The 24,606-nt window shown below is 43.0% G+C and overlaps 1 long non-coding RNA gene across 1 annotated transcript in view; it reads right to left on the reverse strand.

Annotated features, from left to right (window-relative positions):
• Window positions 1-499: 499 nt before the first annotated feature.
• LOC135974809 (uncharacterized) overlaps window positions 500-24,606 on the reverse strand; it is a 66,796-nt gene continuing 42,689 nt past the window's right edge. Inside the window, exon 2 of the long non-coding RNA XR_010591925.1 lies at window positions 500-2,124. This is a non-coding gene — a long non-coding RNA (uncharacterized LOC135974809). The remainder of the gene's footprint in view (window positions 2,125-24,606) is intronic.

The following is a 24,606-nucleotide window of genomic DNA, read 5'->3' on the forward strand; positions in this document are numbered from 1 at the left end:
GCCCTTTGTCACTTCCCAAAGAAAGAAGGGTAAGATGGTGTCACTTGGGTTTGTGAAGAGCCTGCTCTGTATTTAAGACTGCCTCGCAGAAAGAAAATAAGAATTTAGGAATATGTTTAGCTGCATATTATAAGAAGGAGGCCATTCTTATTGGGATTGCCTAGGACATGCCTGAACAACAATAGATGCTTTTCTTTTCTCTGTAAAATAGCTTTCCAGTTACTTTAAACAATTAAATACCTTGCAGGGTTTTAAAAAATAAGCAATGGAGGAAAATGAGATCTGAGGCCTAATTCTAAAGTATTCTGACATGGTTCATTTCTTTCAGTCCAATCTACTGTTGCTAAGAGGATTCTGCCTTATATAATATTCACCAATTAAAAATCTTAATCACATTACATCATTGCTCAGTAAGCTCACATGCAGTAAACACTCAGCAGTGGCATCTTGCCAAGCCTGTGTGTGAAGAGTGAGTGAAGAAACCCATTAGGGAAGTCAGCATTGTTAAAAACTTTATTAATCGCAGAGTAACTTAAACTCCATTAATTCATTGTTTCAATTAGACAGCTTGTTTCTCATTATAGATTGACAGCCATTGTTAAAGCTGTTCCTCTGCTGGAGGTCTTTCAACAATGTGTCGCAGGAACCAGGAAAATATTCTTCTGTATTTATACACCGCTACCTCGATAGAACGCTGTCCTCGGGAGCCAAAAAAATCGTACTGCGTTATAGGCGAAACCGCGTTATATCGAACTTGGTTTGATCCGCTGGAGTGCGCAGCCCCCCCCCCCCCCCCCCGGAGCGCTGCTTTACCGCGTTCTATCCGAATTCGTGTTATATCGGGTCGCGTTATATCAGGGTAGAGGTGTACCTTGCTTGGCACTTGGTCTTCGATATGAAATATCCATATGTATAAAATTGAGGAGGGCGGGGGATTAGGTGAGGCAGAGACAGAGGGGTCATGCAATAGATTAATGCACTAGTTTTTACATCTGATAGCCTATGCTTTTCAGATCCTATTTTAGGCCTTGATCCAGGAAAGTGCTTAGGTGTGCATGTAAACCACACACCTCCTGGGTGTGGTGCTCTGTCTCTTGCTAGTGGCACTGAGACCACTTAGGGTATGTCTATACTACCCGCTGGATCGGCGGGCAGCAATCGATCCAGGGGTCGATTTATCGCGTTTAGTCTAGACGCGATAAATCGACCCCCGAGCGCTCTCCCATTGACTCCAGTACTCCACTGGAGTGAGAGGCGCAGGTGGAGTCGAAGGGGGAGCGTCAGCAGTCGACTCACCACAGTGAAGACACCACTGTCAGTAGATCTAGTGGTGGATGACGTTGGTCTCACCCTAGTTTATAGATTCGTAGAGTTTAAGACCAGACGGGAACATTAGATCATCTGACCTCCTGTATATTAAATGTCACTAATTTACTCCTGTATTGAGCTTATATTAAACCCTAGAGGACATTGGCGTAGATTACCAATGTGCCACACATGGCAATCTCTGATCAAGAAAAGACCAGGATTGGAAGAACAAATTTGCTGCCAATCAAGTCTGAGGAACATTGTGCTGTTGCATTTAGGAACTTCCCCATATATCTCTACCAATTAAAAACTAAGGTGTAGCTGAGAGCAACTGGAATAGCATGGTTGATCTTGCAGTGTGTTGGTAGCCCTGTGCAGGGAACCTTGCATAGCTCTTCTCTGCCCTATGCCTTCCAGCTAGAGATCAGTGAAACACACTGCCTATGTGCCACTCAAAAAAAGGACCTATGTGGGACGCTTGTGCTGGCTCCCTCTGCATTGGGGTGAATTTCAGCCCATAGGAATATTTTATTTTGTGTTGCTATGAGGTCAGTTCCCACTTCCTGCGTTTGACTTGGAGTTTTGGAATTCAGTCAAAACCACTGAGTTTGACCTGGCTTTGCGACGAATCCCTCCATTAGACCAGCTTTGCTTGAAAGTCTCGTTTATCTCAGCAAACCTATCAATGAATCTGGTCTTAGTTTGGAGCTTGTAACAAAATCCAGAGGCAGGAGAACATTTTAAACAGCTCTGCTTAGCATTCTTCCGTCAGCATTTACTGTCATGCCCCAGCCGAGGAGAAGAAGCACATTGGATCTGAAATTAAGGAAACCAGGTTTTTAATACCATATTCAGAAGAAGGAATGCATTTAACAGAACTGTTTGTCTACAGAATGTGTTTTATGTTTTATACCTCAAGTGCAAAACACTGTCCTGAATACGAGTCTCACATGAGTACTTTGCCATCGTTACCAATGGGAGTTCTTACTAGCAAATGAATGCAATTATTCTCCATGTGGAGAAACAAGTGCAAAATACACACTACAGAGCTGGACTGCAGGTGAGAGATCAGCGGTGCAGGAGAGAGAGGTGAATTTTGCTCTAAACCTTCATTGTGCTGAATGTTTTTAACAGCCAATGGTTAGGAATTTGATTCAGTCGTTAGAAATGACTACAGATGCCTATAGTTCTTCATGAACAAGTCATCTGGGCCCAGGAAATGGGAAGGCAGTTAAAACAGAAATCAGAACATGGTAAATCTCAGCCTGCAAACTAATGTCTTGTCTAGATGCGAAGTCAACATTAATGCACAAGCCCTCCCACCTTGGATTTGTAGGAGCTACTTTGTTTATCGTTCATCACTGACGTCTGCAAGTATGACAGGTTGCAGAGCAGATGGCGAAGGTCACAATTCATGAATTAAAGGAGCACACTGGAATGCATGGATATAGGTAATGCAAAACCACAGGGCTAGAGGGAAGGAGCATTGCTGAAATGAACTTGAACAAAGCAAGAAAACGTCCTTCATCAGTAGGCTCCCCTGGAGACAAGAATCCTTCTAAGCCAAGTGGTGAAAGACATTAAACAGCCGTCTCCTAGCCTGTGTGCTTATCCAGAATTTTCAGGTACTCTAACAATGGGAACTGCTCATACTGTGTAAAACAATATCAGTGACCATCATGCGTGCTGTCTCTGTGTAACTGCATCTGGAAAAGGGAGGCTCCTCTCCCTTCAAATGTTAAGTGATATCTTACAACCTGTTTCTTTCCAGTCCAAGTGGAAAATATAAGCTAGGGTTTCAAGGCAGAGGAAATATAAAGTATTTTTTCATCAAATTTGGCATTATCTGTTTAACAGGCCCGCCTCTCTCCCACTGTACGGCCTTATTCAGTTTGACCATTCTAAAAAAAAAGAATGTGATTTGCATAGTGTGCCATTTTGTGTGATTCATCTCATTGATACAGTTGACTGGAATTTTATATAACCTCAAAGTTTCACATTCATTTGCCTTTTTAGCCCAATAGAGATAACTTTGTTTTCCCCATTGGGATAAAAGGAGACAAGAAAGGAGCTGGATCATGTCCAGGGGCACACCACTTTTGTTCTACAGATAGGAGTGTAGAAATAAGAGAAAGTAACGGAGTGAGCCAGAGCTCATTAAATGTGGAGTCAGAACGATAGGTTTCTCCAATCCTTAACTCCCTCTCCAAGTCAACTGGATGTTTCAATCACAGTGTCCACCGGTCACTTGTGATGAGCAGTTTCAGAGTAGCAGCCGTATTAGTCTGTATCCGCAAAAAGAAGAACAGGAGGACTTGTGGCACCTTAGAGACTAACAAATTTATTAGAGCATAAGCTTTCGTGCATCCGAAGAAGTGGGCTGTAGTCCACGAAAGCTTATGCTCTAATAAATTTGTTAGTCTCTAAGGTGCCACAAGTCCTCCTGTTCTTCTTTTTTTGGGATGAGCAGACATTGGAAAAAAGCAATGCAATTATTTTTATATTGCTAAAAAGTTAATGCAAATCATAATGCGAGAACAAGATAAGGAGATCAGATGTAAATTGAGGTAATTGTAGTTCCCGAGTTAAGAAAAAAAAATCCCTGGCATAAAGTGTCAGACAACGAACTGGTAAGTGCCACAGATTTAAGAAAGGCAACTGTCTTCCCTGAAGCCCGGAAGGCAAACTAGCAACTCTAGGAGGGTCTGTCTACGTACCTGAAGAAGAGTTCTGTGTAGCTTGAAAGTTTGTCTCTCTCACGAACAAACATTGGTGCAATCAAAGATGTTTCCTCACCCTCCTTGTCCCTCTAATATCCTGGGACCAGCACAGTTACAACAACACTACATATGTACCTCTTTTTCATATTTGTATATATATTCCCCCAAGAAGAGCAGAGATGGGCTGCTTGAAAATTTTCTGTTGAAATTTTTTTTCTGAAGGAGAACTGAGTTTTTCAACCAAATGAAAATTTTTGCAGAGTGTCTGCTTTCTTTGAAAAGGTTTGATTTTGTTTTATCAGAAAACTCATGAACTGAAAAAAATTGGGGGGGGGGGGTTGATTTTTTTCATATTTGTCAAAATTTTCTGTGGGGAAAAAAAAAAAGGTTTTCTGACCAGTTATAGATGATTCAAACACATTTTGGCCAAAATGTTGGATGTTGAATGTTAGGCTTCCTAAAACCATCTCTGGCCACCAAATAAAAATAACTTGCATTTTCAGAGATGTCTCAACAGGGATTGTGGGTGAAGAGATCTTTTAAGAATCAAGGCAATTATATTTAGGTACCTAAATGTGGATATAGTTACTTGTCTTTAGGCCTTTGTATTCAGCTGATATAGTAAGGGATCTGTATCTTGGATTGCTAACATGCTCAACTCTCAGTGTTTCTTCCCGCAGGCCACATTTAGCACTACAAGTGCAAAATCCCTGTCTGCAACAGCCAACTCTTTCTCTTTTGAGGTTTACTCCACCATCTTTGTCTAATTATTTCTGGAAGCTCGCCCATCATTTCTCATAAGCATCTCTCTTCAAAAGATGAAGGAGGGAGCCTGTGGGAAGGGAAGGAATAGAAACCTTGACTTTTCTTAGAAAAAGTGAAAATAATTCTTTTGACTGTATTGGTTTTATTAATTACGCAACATGGTTTGAGAGGATAATGTGCAAGTCCGCTGTGAACTTACATAAAGGAAAACAAAGATATCTCTGCTGTCGAGGGAAAAAAAACAACCAGATTTTTCTTCTTCTTCTTCTGACATCGTTTATGCAGCAGCTGGAAAGTTATACCCAAATTAGCAGGAAAAACGTCCAAGGAACTTATAAAGGACTTAAATATTAATAATCAGTGTGACTAAGACTAATTATTTGTATTATGGTAGCACCTAGGAATCCCAATCAATGATCAGGGCCTTATTGTGGTAGGTGCTGTACAGAAAAATATCAGCATGGACAGTCCTAGTGCCAGAGAGCTAACAATTCCATGTCAGACAGGAAGCCAAACAGACCATGGCAGGGGAGGTTGGGAAGATGAGAGAGTCATAAAGCAACAAAGTTTAGCACAAAAACAGAAGTGAGCTCACCATTTGTTTACCAGGAACACACTGGGTGTGATATGTCTCTCCTCTGAAAATGGCTTGTCACCATCAGAAAGCTGAAGGTGGCTGAATTTATTTGTCCGAGGGAGTCGAGGAACACTTGTTAAGCATCTGTTCAGATCTCAGATCTCTTGCTTTTCAATCTAAACGCCAATCCAGCTAAACAGATTTAGCTCTTCCCTAACTCTGAGGTTCATGCACCCTGTTATCTAATAAACTGGCAGAAGGCTGTGGGAGTGCTGATGATCAACTCGATTGCTTGTGTTTTTCTGCATGTCTCACCCCTCGCCTCCAGCATTTTATATTTTCGTGTGCCGTCCTAAATTGATCTTTTTTCTTACAGTTAACAAAAGTGTTAGTAGAGGCTTTTATTAATCACTAGAACTCTGAAGGTAAAAGTCACTTCAAGGTGATAGCCCTGCACTATGCATCACTAAAGTCCCATTTAAGACCGACTTTGAAGATTTAAGTGGGGCTGAAGTGGCCTTGTTCTGGCTCACTGCAGGGGAGTGAAATGCCCGTCCATCAACGCAAAAAGGTCTCCACAATATCCTATGCACTGCGTAAACCCCTATTCATTCCTTGAGAGAGGGTCTTGTGATTAGACCTCTGCTTTAGAGGATGAAATTCACTGCTGTGTAGAGGCCCAGCTCAATGCCTATGAACCTCTTAAAAGCCAGTTAAACCCTAGCCTGAAGTCTTCAGGACACTAATGTTGCACAGGCCTTTGGGGGTGAATTTGACTCTGGTGTGAAATTGCAGACAATAAATAATACACAGAGTTTTTGCTGAGAACAAAAAAAAAAAGGCAAATAAAAAAAATCTAAAGGCAGTGGAAATATGGAGATCGCTGAGCTGCTCCTGTCAGGAGCCTGAGCTACAGGTTATGTGAATAGACTATTGTCATTTTTCAGCAGGTGAATTCCTAAGCCATCTGTAGAAAATTTTCCCTCCCTGACCAAGAACACATGGCCCAAGGGTGCAGGGGAAAAGTAATTTTAGTTTGCCCCCCCAGGCTGAACAAAGCTCTTGATTGACTGATGGGATCTGGGCTTTGTGAGGCAAGGGAGCTTGGGTTTTCTTTTTGTTTTTTTTTCTTCCCCTTTCTTTCCACCATACTAATGAAATTTGCAGACATGGAGAGGAAACGGAGAGTTATTTATAGGAGTGGGAGGAATGTGAGGCCTAATTGTGCTTAGTCTATTGCTAAGTACGTAATCTGTTTGCTATTAAATTTTACAATCTTTCAGCAATATACACAGGTCCTATTTTTTTTTCTCAACAGGACTACATAAATCTGACAAAGAAAAGTTGGAATTCAGCATTTAGAGGGTTTCCGAGCTACTAATAAAAGTCAGCATTTTACAAAGGGAGGAAAATGCATTTTTAGGGATAATTAGGTTTGGATCTGATTTTTAGCCCCTTCCTTTATGTCTGTTTTTGAATTTCCTTTGAAGAGCTGTAAGGTTTGCTATGTCTACACTCTTATGCTGTCTAATTTACCCTAAGCAATCAGTTGTCAGTGTGGGAGGCAGTGTGGCCTAGAGGATAGATCCCTGGACCAGAACTCAGGATATTTAGATTCTATTTCCTGGCTCTGCCATGGGGCTGCTGGGCGATCTTGGGCAAGTTACTTTACCTCACTGTGCCTCAGTTTACACATCTGTAAATGAGGATAATGATACTGACCTTGGTTATGCACTTTGAGATCTCCTAATGAGAAGCGCTAAATAAAAGCTAGGTCTGATTATTATTATTAGTGTGTGTATGTCGTGTGCATCTCTCTAAAACATAGTTAAACTCCAACCATGCTACAGCGTTGTCATTGATAACGATTACTTCATAGCTGCAAGTCCAATTCTGCCACCTTCACTTACATTGGGTCAGCTCTCGGTCAAGTCTGGCTGATCTGCCCATAATGCGCATGCATGTGTCAACTTCACCTCTGCCTGCTGCTGAGATTGGTGCACTTCTGCACAGGACCACTTCCTGCCTACTATGTTAGAGCAGCCTAAGGGTTGCAGTAACTTACGCCAGTTACAGATGACCACAGGACTTGAAAACACTGCTGAGGATTGAGGTGGTGAAGGCATGTCACACCCATGGTGGCACAGGAAGGGGAATGGTGTATGCCACCAGAGGATCACTTTTGAACTGGGAGGTTATGCTGGATTTAGAGTCAATTTATACTGCCAGTGCCAATGTAGAAGGGGCTGCATTGGAAAATCAAGCCCATTCAGCGTTGGACTAGATGACCTCCTGAGGTCCCTTCCAACCCTGATAGTCTAGTCTAACTCCCTGCTCAAAGCAGGACCAATCCCCAGACAGATTTTTGCCCCAGATCCCTAAATGGCCCCCTCAAGGACTGAATTTACAAGCCTGGGTTTAGCAGGCTAATGTTCAAACCACTGAGCTATCCGTCCCCCTATGTATAGTGCCAGTGAACCTGGCACTGTAATTCAGACTTGCCCCACTAACATCAATGGGGGGATGTTAGCTTCAACGGGAACAATACAAAGCCCTCTTTTATTAATAATTTATTCATCTTCCCTGGCCCATTCAAGCTGTGACCCTTCTGCTGAGTCTACTGACAAGGCAAACACTTGACTCTCAGGTGATCGCACCGGTCAACAGCTTCAGCGCCCTGCTCTCTCTACATGTGGACGATACCAACTCCTATCACTGGGAAATCTACACAAGCGGTGGGAACAGAATACCTAGGAGGAGCGCAACTGTTTGGATCCGAGCGGAGGATTTTGAACCAGACTGCCAACTGTACGTCCATGCATGCGTGTGGCAGTGTGAGGGGTGAGGGCTTGATACACCTGCCGATTTGGAAGAAAGTCATGTTGTGTTTATGTGGGTATATGCTTGGGTGACCACCACCACTTCCTGCACTGAAACGGCTGCTTAAACCAGGATGAGGCAGGGTGTGTATGAGGGGTGGAGAAAGCGGTGAGGAAGGGGTGTGTCATGGGAGGACAGAGGAGGGTGAGAGTTTGGTGGAGTGTGATGGCCTTCCTGAGGGACCTACTGCCAGTAGCTGAGTTAAAGCCATCTCCTTGCAGCTTTAACTCATGACAGGGCCGGGTGGAGGAGAAGAAGGGAGGGGTGATTTATTTCCCAGTGGAGAATCAAGCCCCTAACATGTATGGACTCAAAGCCACTTCGGTGTCTGAGGGTCTGGGCAGAGAGGGGGCAGCTGGCTTCCATCTGGGAAGTGGCATCCTGGTAGTTTCTACTGCCACTGCTATGGCAGTACCTCGCGGCTGTGGCCTGTTCACTGACACCTCTCTGTCCCTGATGCCCCACCTAGAGGCTGGAGCTCTGTCCATCCCCCACTCTGCCATGGTGGCTGGTGACCTATGTGCCCCATGTCCTCAGCCCAGGTGCCGGAGCTCTGTCATGTCCCCCACTGCACCCTAGCAGCTGGTGCATGTGCCCCTGCCCCTCCCCCAGACAGGGTATCTCTGCTGGGACCCACAGTGGCTGGAAGGTGGGTCTGGGCTGTGCCCAGGAGTCCTACTGGCTGCCCAGCAGCTGGTCTGATCTCATGCACTGCAGGCCAGTGGCCCCTCCAGCTCCTCTGGGTCCCCCTCTCATCTCTGTCCCCCGCACATAGGAAACATAGCTGGGTCCCGCTCCGCTCTTGCCTCCACAAGAGGTTGTGTGGGTGGAAACATGCATCATCACCCCCAATATTTCACCCTACTTGGGCCCTGCTGCCCCTGTGTGTATACTGGGAACCGCAGTGCCTTGTGTGGAGGAGGGTCCGAAGATGAGTTTGGATCTAGGCCACAGGGAATCTTAATCCACCACTGGCCTTAACCTCTCTGCCTCCGATTCGTCATCTGCGAAATGAGGATAATACTTAACTCCTTCTCAGGCATGTGGTGGGGATTAATTGACACTTGTGTACTACTTTGTGACGCTAGGATGAAAGGCTTTAGAGAAGTCCAAGCATTTTGCCCTCTAGTTCTTTTTGCCTGTGTAAGCTGTTCTGTTTCATGCCCTCTCTAACCTCCCTTCGGGAGCCTGGATAAGCCCACCGAAAGGCAGTACTGTATAGCTCTTCTACCTGTATGACAAAGCAGGTTGCATGTACGTTGGCAAGAGGATGATCCTCTGTTTAAAGCAAGGGGTGCTTTGAGAGGATTTTTACATTATGCAGGATAGTTTTTTTTACATTATGCAGTTTCTCCTTTGTTCTCCAAGGAGAATGAATGTTAATGATGTGCCACAGTTGGCCACGCTGGTCGTATGCTGAGGCTTTGAAAAAAAGACACCAGCCAGATCCTCATCTGGTATAAATTGGCCTCGCTCCATCGACATTCGCTGAGGATTTGGTCCACAGTTTTCAAGTAGATGCTGCAGTTAAAACCAGCATTTTTCTGGGGTGAGGCAAGAAGCGGACAAAAATGCTGGGAAGAGAAAATGTGAATTTAAACAAATGCACCTGAGTGGTCGATACATCACTTTCTTTCTCTGGTGGTCTTGGCGCAAGCTGCGGTAGCCGAGATTTATCTTCTTGAGTTTGCTGAGTGTTGTCCCTAGTGGGAAACCCCCAGTATGCAATGTGATACAACTGTCAATCTCAGCTAGGCAAAAGAGGCCTGAGCCGGCCTCTTTCGGGCTGCTTTAGATCTGTTGTCAGATCCTTAGGCCTGGTCCAGACTCAAAAGTCAGGCTGACCCAGCTACGTCGTTCAGGGTTGTGAAATATCCAACCCCTGAGCGACGTAGTTAAGCTGGCCTAACTCCCGGTGTAGACAGCGCTAAGTAGCAAGCTATTGCCTCCCATGGAGGTGGATTATCTACGCCAATGGGAGAACCTCCTGTTGGTGTAGGTAGTGTCTACACTAAATCGTTACAATGCCACAGCTATGCTGCTCTGGTGTTTCAAGGGTAGACGAGCCTTTACTTTTCTGAACATTCAATTCACCTTTTCCAAAAAGAAGGTACCTCTCACATCCACAAGACCCAGGTCCTAGTTTTACAGCTCAGATAGGTCCCCTTGGAAAATGTCCTGCCAGTTCACTAGCCCATTCACTAATTTTTCTCATTCCTCTTTATCGTGACGACATTAAGGAACCAGCTGAATACGTTCGCTCACCTATCAAAAAATTACTTTACCAGGATGAACAGAGTTTGCCAAGATTGGTGTAGAGAATGTAGTGGACGGACTATTGTTATTGTCCGTTTGTTTTATGGGAGTGCCCCATGGAGATTCCCACTGGGAGAGACTGTTTACAGTTTATTCAGAGAAGACAGATAAATGGTGGCTGAAAGGTAGTATCCCTATTCCTATTTTACACATGGGGAACTGAGGTACAGAGAGATTAAGTGACTCACCCAAGATAACACAGATAATCAGTCGAAGAGCTGGGAACTGAGGCCAGATATCACGAGTCCCAATCCAGCGTCTTAATCACAAGCCCGTCCTTCGCCTCCAGGTGTAACTAGTGCTACTTACTTCGTAAAACCGACTGGCTGCCTCGGCTCAAATGTACAGATGTGAAACCCTAAATCCCCAAACTTTCCTCTGTCATCCCAGCACCCAAACATCCAGGAATAAAGGGATCAAAAGAGCACTGTTTGGGCCTGAATCACCACCTAACTGCCCATTGGGTGTTTTTATGGAAGTGAGAGAAATCCCCTCCCCCCCATTTTGCTGTATTTACCTCACAGTTTCCTCTCTCCACCCCCAAAATAAATTAACGGTTGCTGCAAAAAACCCCTTCCCCACGCCACCCAATAGCTAATGCTTTGGCAGTGGAAGGGAGGTGGAACGGTATGTGAGCCTGTTGTCGGTGATCAGGGTTCGTTAGAACATAAGGGAAACAATGATTTATGCTGTGGCATTTTGGGCATTCATAGGGTAAACAGGAGACAATGCAAGAGGGGTATCTGTAGTGAGATGCTGAAGTCCTAGTCCAGTGTGAATATCAAACTGGCTGCCAGTTGGTGACGGGCCATTCAGAGGCATAGGCCAACTTGCAGCTGGCTCACCCTCATCCCTCCCAGACTTTGCTGCTGGACAGTGAGGGAATGGTGTTTTACAGCAGCAATTAATTTATTCCTGGGGTAAACAGTAGACATTGAAGGGTAATTACGGCAAGACGTTTGTTTTCTATTTCAGTTTGAATAACCCACTAGCAGCCAATTGGCTGCTCGCCTTTTAAATCTGTAAGGCCAATTGGCAACTGGCCCACGCTTGTCCCTCCGAGGCTTTGCAGATGTGAGGAAAGGGTAGGAATGGCGATTTAAAAACAACCAACCAACCAACCAACCAACCACCAGTCAATCTATCATCTAATCTAGCCAGTGCTGTCGAATGCCTGACCTTGTATCTATTGAAAATGGGGCATGGAGGATGAGAGTTCACTGGTTGAAGCTTAGTGTGAAAAACATTGAGGTTATGCTGATAGGATGGGGAAGCAATCGGAGACTATGGTGAGGACAATACCTACCCCTTTTATTGAGTATATGTGCTCACCATTTGTTAGTAGTGTTCATAGTCTGGGGGATACTATTGGTTATCATCTCTTAGTTGATAATATAACTGTGGAGTCAAGTGAGGTCTTTTTTCCATCTTCATCTGACCAGGAGGTTGTGACTATCCGATGTCGGTATGTTTCTACTATGACTGATGCCTTTGTCACCCCAAGACTATACTTCTACAATAGACGGTACATGGGGCTTTGCCTTCAGAGTGGACTTCTGCCTGAAAAAATAATCAATGGGATGATATAGCCCTCTGATCTCAGCCAGCCCAGAATATGTCCCCAGCGTAACTGTTGAAGTTAGTGCTGTTATTCTGGATTTATCCAACCCAACTTTGTCAATACATAACCCAAGCTGTACATATTTAACTTTTCTAACCTTTCTTCATGAGTCACTCATTACAGGCCTCTTACTGTTCCCTGAACTGTCGATGAATACGTTTAGGCTGGAAATTAGAAGAAGGTTCTAACCATCAGAGGAATGAGATTCTGCAACAGTCTTCCAATCTGATGTGTGTGGGGCGGCAAACAATCTAACTGGTTTTAAGATGGAGCTTGATAAGTTTGTGAATGAGATTATATGATGAGGTTGCCTCTGGTAGCCGGGGAATGGACCCATCTCCACACACCCTCTTCACAATGCTATGTGGGTAACATCCCGTGAAGTGCTATAAAATCCTGTTCTGTTTTATGGCTTGTTATTTAGGTGACATATTGTTTTTACTCCCACTGACTTTAATATGAGCATGATTGTACATTAACCAAATTGTTTTTTATATACTGGCTAATTATTACCTCTTTCAAAAGGCCTTTCACCTTTGCTGTCTTGAGCAATGGACATCATAACACCTCTATAACACATCTGCCAAGATATTATACACATACCAACTGAGATTCTATTTGTTACAATAAATAGCTTCCCAATGGGGAGGGGGACGCTATTGTAGGATTATGTATAGGAACTTTTTTCCAGCCCTTTCTGAAAGTAGAGTTCTTAGAGAGAACAGGATAAGCCTGAATGTTGCATCGTTTTGGTTCTCTCTTTTTATGCTCAAAGACTGAACGCTGTTCTATACTGATTCTTACAGCACTCTCCTCACGGTGGTAGCTGACCACCCTCCAGCAGTTCATTAAGTGAAATGACTAACATCTGTCATGAATGGTTTGTCCTCTCTCTCATACTCTCCCCAGAGAGAAAATTGTGTGTGCATCGGGTTTTGTTTTGGGCGTTTTAAGTGTCTATGCTGCTCTGTGTTTATGTTAGAGAGAACACGGTGAAGAAAGGCACCTTGCACTTGGAAGAGAAAGTGGTGAACTTGTGATGGTCCATAGTATCTTGGAGAGTTTGTTCCACAATCTTGGGCCGTCCCTTGAGAAAGCACTGTCTTCTGAAGACAAGCTTTACCCTCATGGTACAAAGTTCCATTGTGCCTGAGAGGAGGAGTTGTCCACAGTTTTCACCCCACAATTTAAGATGATCTTTTAGATGTATTAAGCCCAAGGACCAAGACCCTTGAACTTAACTCGCTGTTCTGTGGGATCCAGTGTAAAGAGCATATTGCAGTATATTGCATTGCTGTAGCCCAGCCAGGAGGTGATAAAGGCATGTAAACCAAAAGTGGGATCACTTTGCTAGCATTTCATCCAGCCTGTTCTTGCACACCTCTAGTAGTAGAGGCTCAGAGACAGGGGGCAAGATTATGCTCTCAATTAAGGGTGTGAAAACCCTGAGTCACTCCTTGGAGCACTGTCGCAGTCACATCATAGATGTGAGCCCAGACTATAGGATTTTGTGTGCCAAATCTGGCTACTGAGATTTGGAATATAGGGGAAGGACTTGCCAACGTGTATGGAAGTCACATTAGGAGCATTTGCCCTATCTCTTTTTAATATGTATTTCAGATACAAACTAAATCAGGAGCAGAAGGGTGCCTGATGTAACAGAATTCTCTAGCTTGCCGTATTTTTGCATGGGACATGCAAAACCTAGAAAAAGGTGGCAGGTGAATAGCAATTCATTGCATATGAACACATATAGCATACAGCTATCTTATAAAGTGATATGTAGTGAAGTAGATTATTTTCATGCAAGTGTTGCAGTAAATCTCAAACATGCCGCTCAAAATAAAGACCCTTTGGATATGTTCTGTCAATTGGGCATCACTTTGTGAAATTTATTATTTTTGCAGAATTCAGGACATATTTTAGGCTGTTCCAGACTTTTCTGGCTGCCTGGATTTCCTCAATTTAATGTCTCCCCCCCCGCTTTGCACTTGTTTAACCTCTTACTTGGGTGCAATTTAAACGTACAAACAAACAAACTGGAACAAATCTAGCAAAGAAAATGCCAAAAGAAAAAAAAGTTTCTCTCACAGTTATTAACGCATACTCTATCAAATGCGTTTGTTCTTCAAAAATAAACAGCTGGGTAAACCATTAGGAGGCTGCTAGGGACTCAGGCTAGCCAAAATATGTTCTTTTACTGGCTTAAATTTCCTTGATGTAAAATAAATGTAAGTTAAACTGCTATTACTGCAGATACTACCACTGCTTATATAGGACCTAATCTTGATCTAGGCAGATTACATTCCTTCCTAAATCTATCTGATACTAGAGCGTGAGCTGAGAGTGCTAACACATGACACGGCACATCTTTCTAGAAACAGACATTACAGATAGGAAAGATCTCGTAGGTCATCCAGTTCATCTACCATCCAGAAAGGTTTGTTCCCTACAGTATATTTATTTTCTAGTTAACATTTTAATGTCTAGTCTAATTGAAAGGGTCACAAATAATGGGATTTTCTCCATTTTCCTTATGAGGCTGCTTGATTGATTAGTGTAGTTTCCTTGATATTCATGCTAAATTTCCCCTAACTTAATTCATCTCAGAACTTCTACTTTCCCCCTCGTTTAGCACCCTGAGCAATTTGTCTCCTTCCCCAGTTATTATTCACCTACAGTCTCACAGGGTGTGAAAGTCGGTTTACAAGGGAATTCAAGAAGGCAAGGTCCTGATCCTGATTTTCAGAGGTGCTGAACACTCTCATCCCCTAGTAACGTCAAAGGAAGTTGGGGACACTGGGTATCTTGCAGGATCAAGCCCAAAGCTAGACAAAGAGGTGGGCAATGGAGGTAACGTAATGTCATTTGAATATGCATCCACTGAGGTTCAGACATGTATCTTCACAATTCCTTTTAGTATATCATAAAAGAATGTTAATTTAATCATTATTCCCCCATACTCCATAGTCAACTATTAGCCATGCTACTCAACACTGAGCTCCTACAATCTTTCCTTCTAGGTCATGTCCTGCTTAGTCATTCTATTGCTCCTCTCTGGACTCCTTCCATCAATCTTTAGATATTTCTGTCTTGGGCCCTTGGTGTTTCTCTGTCCTCAACAGCATTTGCGACTCCTCTCTTGTTTTAATCATCAGTAACTTTCAGTCACCCGCCGCTTGCTCCAGATCATTCATAAAGATGGGAATTAAGAACACACCCAATACTGATCTTTCCCCCCCCCCCCATTCGACACCAACTCCTTTCAAACTCTTGAGAACTAGTAGACTCATGTTAACTGGCTTATTTCAAATACCTCCCTGTCTGGTTGTCACACACAGTGTGTGTCATCTTTGTCACTTTCTTCCCCCATGCTTATCATTACATTTTGAGGTGGTGCAAAAATTGGTCTTGTTGTCCTTAACTCTGAGGAGATGTGAGATAGCTGACCTTCTTCAGAATGGGTGAAATTCACATCCCAATGTAGAGAGTCTGTACAAGTCTGAAGGCATCACTTAACTTCTTACAATGAGACTTGAGCAGGTGTGGGAGTGGGCCTTTTGAGGCCCCTTTGCCTAGGGATGAATTTCACTTGATTACAGCCCTGAAAACTAAATCAGAGTGAATCTATGGCCTGGTCCACACTAACCCCCCACTTCGAACTAAGGTACGCAAATTCAGCTACGAATTCGAAGTACCTTAGTTCGAATTTACCGCGGGTCCAGACGTGGCAGGCAGGCTCCCCCGTCGGTGCCGCGTACTCCTCTCACCGAGCTGGAGTACTGGCGTCGATGGCGAGCACTTCCGGGATCGATCCCAGAAGATCGATTGCTTACCGCCGGACCCGGAATATGTGATGAAGTAGACTGCAATCCCAGGAAATTACTCTCTTTTACAAATCTGATTCCTTTCAGGGGTCCTGAGAATTAGTTGGCTGGGATATAGGGCTATTTAGTATCCTATATGAAATAAGTTGTTGGTCCGGGTCTGCCAGCCTGCCTATCTCTCCATCCATCCTAAGCCCATCAACATCCCATACATCAAACAACCACTACCATTGTACATGGCACCCTGTGGAAAATCTCAATGCAGAGTGACCAAGAAACTCAACAGGGACGGCGAGTAGACCATGCTTCCACCTGCTCAGACAGAACCCTTTTAGTCAATTTTGAGGTACATTACTCCCTCTGGATGCCATCCTCAATTGCTGATGCCTTCTAGCCCTGCAGCTAACTGAGTAGTGGGACCGCAGCCAGCAGAACCCAAGAGACCGGCTTCAATAGTATTAGCTGAGCAGCGAAAGTGAATCGCATTCTTCCAACATATGCTGTTGTGCAATCTCATTGTTTTTGGACCTCCCTTTCAAAAGGAGGCATGGCAGTGAACAATTACTCATAATTTCAACAGATGAGACAATTAAGCCATCTTTGCCTTTTAAAAATAGCCACATTTTATTTAGGTTTTAATTATAAAGGTCAAGAGTAGTATAAGTTTAGAAAACCAGAAACACAATCTGGGTCAGTGTTGGCCAGTCTGCTTTGTATCATATGTTAAATTAGCTAAATTGAGAAGAACAGATGGCTATAGGCTTTTGTTTTATTTTTTGTAAATAATCAATTATAAAACAAATGATTTCAATTGCCTCCTTTATTATTGTTCGTGGAGGATCTGTGCATCCAAGCTAGCACGCTATTTATTATTATCATTTTAGGGGCTTGTTCATACATGTGTAAAATGCCAAATATAAAGAAAGGGCCAGGTGACAGTTTTTCATATTTGCACATGTTTATGGTTTGAATATGCTAGTGCAGAATTTTCCAACACTCCTGCAATTAATTATATTGCAGGAATTATTTATTCAGTATGTTTTCAACTTTCTCTCTGCTAAAACATTTTGAGGATAGGGAGTTTCTTAAATTGGAGATAGTGGCTCATTGTGCTCATAGTTAGTTTAGCTTTCTCATTCCTTCTCACCAAGGCAGACACATTCACCAGCCAGCTTTCATCTTTACTAGCTTCTGCTTTAAGGTCCCAACCCTGCAAAGACTTATGAGTATGCTTAACTTTATCATAAAGGGAAGTCAATGGGGCTTCTCACAGTAAAGTTAAGCATATGCCTAAGTCTTGGCAGGGTTGGGGCCTATGTTCATGTCACTCTCATAGCACATCCTTCTGGTACTCCCAAGACTCATGAGACATTAGTTTGATGTCTGATGTCTGCCATCATCACTCAAACATACTGTGCTCCTAACAACTGATACCCTTCATTCCCAAGCCAGAAGAGAAGGATGATATAGGGACTTATTTTAAATCCTAAATGGGCTTCTGTAAATGGATAAAATATCTTTTAAAATAAAAGACAATCTAGCAGATAATAGAGGAACAGGTTTAGTAATCGGAGCACAGATTTTAGATCCAGGAACCACTATTTCCCCATTACTAATTTTTCCCTACTGTTACTCACACCTTCTTGTCAACTGTCTGTAATGGGCCACTGTCTTACCACTTCAGAAGTTATTTTTTCTCCCTTGGTATCCTGCTGTTAATTGATTTATCTCGTTAGCCTGACCTCACACTTGGTAAAGCAACCCCCATCCTTTCATGTATTTATACCTGCTCCTGTATCTTTTACTTCAGACATCTGATGAAGTGGGCTCTAGCCCACGAAAGCTTATGCCCAAATACATTTGTTAGTCTCTAAAGTGCCACAAGGACTCCTCGTTGTTTTTGCACTGCAGCATAGTTAGAATATGCTATACCAAACATGGGCAATGATACGCAGTGGGCCAGATTCTGATACTTACCCACAAATCACAGTCAAAATCAATGAAAATCACAGTCAAAATCAATTACTTATGAAGTAAGGTGTTAGTCAACATGAGAAAGGGGATGAAAATCTGGCCCTATGAGATTGATTTCAAACACGGTGGGTTAGTTAATCAGAGAGACCTACCAAAATCCTTAATGAAAATCCTGATGAGGAACAAGACCTCAGCCAGGGCACAAAAGGAAATGCCGCCCCGTGACAACTGAAAATTCTGTGCCACGGCATCTGCTCCAGCTGCTAATCTAGACTCAGCTCCAGGAAGCATGTGTATTACAAAAACAGGAGGTCAGGCTAATGCCCTTGACATGGGCACTATCCCAGGATATTTCGTTAGAATATTTCTGGCCTATCCCTGTATCAAGTCACTGTGAAGCTCAGAAAGCTCTTTTGGTTTGATCACAAACTATCTCTGGAGCAATCTGCCATTTATTTTGTTTTTCCCCTTTGTAGGCAAATACAAAATGTTAAGTTTCTATGTGTGACTCTAGAGCATTCAATATGCCTTCCATTTTCAATGAGCGCTATTAATATTCATAATGTATTGGCAACTGAGAAGAAAGATACATCTCCGCTAGCTGGAACCACAAAGGTAGCAAAGCAAATAATGCCTTCTTTTTGAAGAAGAGATACCCAAACTGTAATAGACAAGTTTCCTTTGTTTACTAGGAAAGCATGAATCACCACTTAAAATCGCTTATGAAAATCTGATCAAATTTAAGATTAGTTTCTCATGGTTTTGCTGAGGAATTTGAGATATTTCCATTCGGAAAAGAATTATTTCTTTAACCTTCTCAATGTTAGTTTGTTCAGGATTAATTTTTGTTGTATAATGAAGGTTAACCAAAGGTAAGGCATGCAAATATATGAAAGGGAAGTGAAATGGGGAAAGAACAGAAACCAAAGACAGGTGGATGGATAAATCAGGCAGTGTGAACTAGGCAGACAGCTTATGGAAACTGGTGCTCAAAACTGATTAGCTTTCTCATTACCGTGTGAAAATATTTCATATCATGGTAAATGGAATGATTCTCTATCCTGTCAACTGTGTTTCAACTACAGCTATAAAGAGAAAGTTATTTGGATATAGGTTTCAATAGTTATCTATTAAAATGTGATAGTGTCTCACCTATACAGTATATGAGATATGAATCAAAACATTAACAGAACAATAATTATGGCTATAGTACGATAGTGATCATCGCTGTGTTTTACATACATGATACTAGAGCACTTTTCAACCCAAAACACTTTACAAATCAAGCGTCATATTGTACTACATCTTTTTTGGGAGTTCTGGTCCCTCTATGCCTCGTACCATCTCCTGCTTATGGGGCCACAGTCCAACAAGAAAAGAAAAGACAGATGTTTTGAAAAGAAGGCTGCTCTGCGAGGAACTATGGTCTTGTGGTTAAGGTACAGCGGATGGATTTAGGAGACCTGGGTTTGATTTCCAGCTCTGACACAGACTTCCTGTGTGACCTTGGGCAAGTCCTTTAATCTCTCCACGCCTCTGTTCCATACTTGTACAATGGGAATGATTGTTCTTCCTTTCTCCCACATTTTGTCTGTTTAGGTCTCTATGATCGTCAGGGCAGGGGCTCTGTCTTACTGTGTGTACATACACTGTCTAGCACAGTGGACCTAATCTTGGTGGAGGCCTCTTGCCACAATAAGAATTCCATCGACCCTCAGTCTAGAATTGGAGTTTGGGAAGGCAGAAGCTTCAGACAAAGAACTTCGGGCCCAATTCATCTCTCAGTGAGACCTGTATAAATCAGGCACAAATAAGAGGAAAATCCAGCCCTGGTTTGGAGGAAGGGGAGGCATATTTGTTGCTGGACAGACTCTAAATACCACCAATTTTATTCCTGCTTTGGGATTTCTAAGAGCTTGTCTACACTAACAATTAATTCGTGGCAAGCTGGGATGTGAATCTACCCTTCACTAGCCTGACACAGACTAGCTGTCTGTGTGGACCCTGAGGAGGTGCACTGAGATTCCGTTAATACACTTTTTATCTAGTCCTCTTTGAAACAAAATAGAGCAGAGTACAGTCCGTGGCAGGCTAGTGTGGGGTAGGATTCACACTCCATCTTGCTGCAAACTAAATGTTCATGTAGACAAGCCCTAAGTCTTTGGTGATTTTGTTTCTTAGTTTGGGTTTCTCTTGCTCATGTTTAATGATTTCTCCCCCCCCCCCCCCATGACTGTCCTTGTATGTATAAACTCTTGTCCATGGGCAAAGTATCACTAAGCACCAGCTGGATTGCAACAAGGCTGTTGCACAGTGCCACAAAACCGATCTGTCCATGTAGAGGAGGACTATGATGCTAAGTACCCTTTTCATTTCAGACCCATAAAAGGCAACATCCATCTGTCATCATTTGAAATATACTTCCAGATGCTAGAGCACTAAGCCAAACCTCACCTATCCCTGGTATGGTGGTGGTTATTTACTAACGCTTCTTTTGGATAAACAGAGCATTTAGCCAGCCACAACTAATCAATTGTGCTGAGCAATCACATCAGAAATGAAGAGGAAGCTGCATATGTAGAATATTGGATGCAGAGGGTGAATAATAATTCCATGTGAAAAGTGACGTGCTGTTTTCAGCTCCTGCTTTTCAAAGGACACAAAGAAGAGGAAGATAAAAAATAAAACAAAGCTACATTTTTAAGAATATGGATTTTCCTCCCCCCCCCTCACATAGTGAGAAGTTTACGGGAGTTGCCAATGGCACAAAACCAGTCTGACCGTTTTCAAAATTTCAGTCACCTCTTAAACACTTAGATGCTGAATGGAGTGAAAACCCATTTCCAGAAGAGTTTCCAGGGAAGCAGAAAGTTTCCACACCCTAAATCTTACATTCAAACAAATGGAAACTGGGTTATTACTGCCAAACAGTCTGAATTGTTGTATCACAGCCTGTTGAATGTTATATTCTTTAATAAAAATGTGAACATGCTATATTAAAATATGCAAATACACATTTCTTTCTTGTTTTCTTTCTTTGGCCTGTGTTATGAAGGAGTTCAGGCTACATGACCATAATGCAACAGAGAGTCCTGTGGCAACTTTAAGACTAACAGATGTATTGGAGCATAAGCTTTCGTGGGTGAATGCCCACTTCAATACATCTGTTAGTCTTAAAGGTGCCACAGGACTCTCTGTTGCTTTTTACAGATCCAGACTAACACGGCTACCCCTCTGATACATGACCATAATGGTCTTTTCTGGCCTTAAAATGTGGGAAAACCCAGGAAGGAACAAGACCAGCATGAAAAATGGCCTGGATAAGATGCTTGGTGTACCCAACTCCTCATGAGCAACTAATGTGTGTGTGTGTGTGTGCACGCGCGCGGGGGGGGGGGGGGGGGGGGGGGGAGGGATTGTATAATTTTTTATTATATTCTTGTTTTTAAATGCCATCTGTGGGCTAGATTTTACACAGTACCATGCATATAAGTGTAAGGTGATGAGCAGGACACAGAATTCTGATCCTGCAGTGACGATCATGATAATCCACTGCTACATGGCCATCTCTTCCCCGGTAGCAAGAGTGAGGCCTAAGATGCCAAGAAGGTGCTTGGCTGTACCTTCCCACTCAGCAAAGGTGTACATGACAATGATAGCTGCCAATCAGTAGGGAACTGGCCACCAAAGCGTCTCAAACACCTCCACCCTCTCCTTTTTTACCATATGACGTTATGGGTGAATGGATGCACAAAGGAGTTGAAATTTGTTACGATTCAGTGTGGAGGACAATGCCTAAGTTTAACTTTCCTCATGCCCTCTCGTAGCCTTCACTCGGGTCTGGGCACCTCAACCTTGCACATCCTGCACCGCTCCATGCTGCTCAAGGATTTGCAGGAACAGTGTCAAAATCTGCCAAGATGGTTAGGGAGGGTGAGTTTAATTGCCAGATCAGTGCCCCTAGTTGGCCGGGTAAGGGGCTTGACGGAGTTCCAAACCATGACAAAAAGTCTCATACTTGATCTAGGGCAAAAATGACTGGATATGTAGGAGTCTGGGTCGTGGACTGTAAACCCGTAAGGATTCAGCTATATGACAAATCCACATGACTTGACCATACCGAAAAGAAATTAACCAGAAACAAAAGTTACATTTGAAAAACATATCTTTTCTATATCACCATTATGTAAGTAGGTTGATTGTTTCCCAAATTCCAGGTAGGGACTATTTGCATGCCGGGGTAAATGAAATAAAATAAAGAACAGTATTTTAAAAAACAAAATTGCACTCACTCATTGGGACTGATCCAAATCTCATTGATGTCAATGGAAAGACTCTCATTGATTTCAATAGCCTTTGGGACATACACATATTGCTATTGTTTGTCTGATTATCAAAATTATTTAGCCAGTATTAGGTAGTTTTAGGAGAATCCATACTCGTGAAACATCCTCCCCAGCATTCTCTATTCTGAAATATATTAAAAAGTGTGTGTGCGTTTTTGTTCTTGGCACACAGAGCTAAAACAGTATTTTGCTGAGGGTTGTAAAAATAATAAGCAACTGATATAACTGTTTCTAGCAACTAGATGCAAATTTCCAACAACCTTCGAAAGCAGATGCAGACTGTCCAGGAATGGCAATATTAGGCTAAGAATGATGCAACCTATTTGAGGAGTTTGTGCCCGTGGTAATAGCCTCAGCAATGAATTATATTTCTGGAACAGTCCATGCTGCTGGGTTGCATCCCAGATTGATAGAGGGGTACAATATTTAACCCTTATCTTACTGTATTTGTGCAGATTAATCTTTGACACACACTCACTTGATGTGTTGCGTTGGCATTCAGGCCAGTTGTCTTGACCAGCACAGAAGCAGCATTTGTGCTGAGGAAACCCAAAAGGTGCTGGGTTCATAATGTGCCCGTCACCAGATCTTGGGTGTTCTCTTGTAAGACGTTCTTCTGTGGTAAATATCTCAAAGGGCTGTGGTTAGTCTATTTTCATTTAAAATATTGTATGTCATACATGCCACAGAAGAAAGACTGGTGGATGGAATATCTTCCTGAGGCGCAAGTCAATTGAAACGGGGGGAGGGGCTGGATCTTGTGAACTCATCAGGGTATACCATGATGATGAGTGTGGGACACAAACGTAGACAGAAAAGAAAGAAAGAACCATAACTTTTGGACATGTCTTGGTTTTCTATACATTCAACATGGAGATGGCAATGCTTGCCAGTGTCACTAGACCAGCGGTTCTCAAACTGTGAGTCGGGACCCCCAAGTGGGTCGCCACCCTGTTTTTAATGGGTTTGCCTGGGCTGACGTTAGACTTGCTGGGGCTGAAGCCAAAGCCCGAGCCCCACCGCCGGGGGCTGAAGCCCAAGGGCTTCGGCCCCTGAGCGGCGGGGTTCAGGCTTTGGCTTTGGCCCCAGGGGGTGGGGCTCTGGCTACAGGCCCCTGTCCGAGACTGAAGCCCTTGGGCTTTGGCTTCGGCCCCACTGCCCAGGATGGTGGGGCTTGGGCTTTGCCTTCAGCCCTGGATGGGGGGACTGGGCTACAGGCCCAGGTCTGAGGCTGAAACACTTGGGCTTCAGCTTTGGCTTCCCAGACCAGGACGGTGGTGCTCAGCCAGGCCCAGGCTTCAGTCCCCCTTCCTGGGGTTGTGTATTAATTTTTATTGTGAGAAAGGGGTCGCGTTGCAATGAAGTTTTAGAACTCCTGCACTAGACTGTGGTGATAATTGTTTGCTCTGAAGATGTAAAAGGGCTGCATATAATTAATAATAATCACACCTCCCTTATCTTCACTCCAGTACAGGCCAAATTCCAACTTCCTACCTAACTTTTTCCAGCAGTGAACTGGATATAATATTCTTCACTTCTGTTACACAATCTGCTGTCGGGGTGGAAAATATTATTATTACATAAATAACCATAAACAACCGGATTTGTATAAAACTACAAAGCAAAATACATTGGGATGATTAATTGCATATCACACAGAGATGGATGTAATGTTGATCATTTGGAAGAACAGATGTGTACATGTATCTTAAGAATCCATAGTTTTGCTCTGCTGAAACATTTTCTGAAGGGGAAAAAAACTGATCTTGATTACTGGTACTGTACAAAAAGTTCATTGGGAAATGAAAGCAGTTACCGCTGTTGCAATTAATTTTATTTTACGTTAGCTTGGCTTTTATTGTAGAGAGTAAAAACACTTGGGTTTTATTTCATACCCGGTCCCATATGTGAGCAAAGCTGACAAGTTCGTCCCAGACGTAACCTCACGCATGCTGTGGTAACAAGTTCCATAGCGGTAAGAGCCCAGATTTGATTTTCTCACTTTATTCAAATTTATTGAGCCTTAATTAGAAACGTGACACTTTGGGGGAGGCTTTTTTTTTTTAGAGACATGGCTAAGGAGATCATTATTTTATTTTATTTTTTGTGGGCAATGTTATTTTTGTGTATCTGAGAGACTTAATCTTTTTTCCGTTCTCTCATATTGCAAGAATTTCGTGCAGGGACTGAGTAAACGATACTGAGTTAATGCAATCTAAATAACAACACACTATATTGGTGTGTCTGACTTTGCTCTTACAGTGTGTATATG

The sequence above is a fragment of the Chrysemys picta genome, chromosome 12 (genome assembly GCF_011386835.1).
Source record: "Chrysemys picta bellii isolate R12L10 chromosome 12, ASM1138683v2, whole genome shotgun sequence".
Classification (NCBI taxonomy): domain Eukaryota; kingdom Metazoa; phylum Chordata; order Testudines; family Emydidae; genus Chrysemys; species Chrysemys picta.